Source organism: Wasmannia auropunctata, unplaced genomic scaffold (genome assembly GCF_000956235.1).
Source record: "Wasmannia auropunctata unplaced genomic scaffold, wasmannia.A_1.0 LD334225.1, whole genome shotgun sequence".
Taxonomy (NCBI): domain Eukaryota; kingdom Metazoa; phylum Arthropoda; class Insecta; order Hymenoptera; family Formicidae; genus Wasmannia; species Wasmannia auropunctata.
The window spans coordinates 25,657-25,992 of NW_012028665.1; the positions used below are offsets into that span (position 1 = coordinate 25,657).

Sequence of the window (336 nt, forward strand, 5' to 3'; positions counted from 1 at the left end):
CGTGTGCTCTTCCGATCTGACATCTATTAAAAAGATTTATACCATTGGTATACTTTTATTAACAATTAATATTTATAGGTCATCGGAGCATCGGTTCTCGGACGATCACAAGGTTAAGCACGTTTCAGAAGGTTCATGGCTTGGATGGGTGACCGCTTTAGGAATTTCCGTAAATAAGTATATCGAATTGGCGATCATTTCTCATTCAGGGAATGATCAAAAATTTATGCAATTTGACATTATTTTGACAAACTAAAATTTGATCTTATTTTTATGTCATTTTGATCTTTCTGTTCTCCTTGGGCAGGATTTTGATTTATGATCAATGTCAAATCG

The 336-nt window shown here is 34.2% G+C and overlaps 1 protein-coding gene across 2 annotated transcripts in view; it reads left to right on the top strand.

Moving 5' to 3' along the window:
• Positions 1–336, top strand: part of LOC105459017 (GDNF-inducible zinc finger protein 1-like) — an 8,117-nt gene that overhangs the window by 3,580 nt on the left and 4,201 nt on the right. The gene's annotated exons all lie outside the window — the stretch shown is intronic.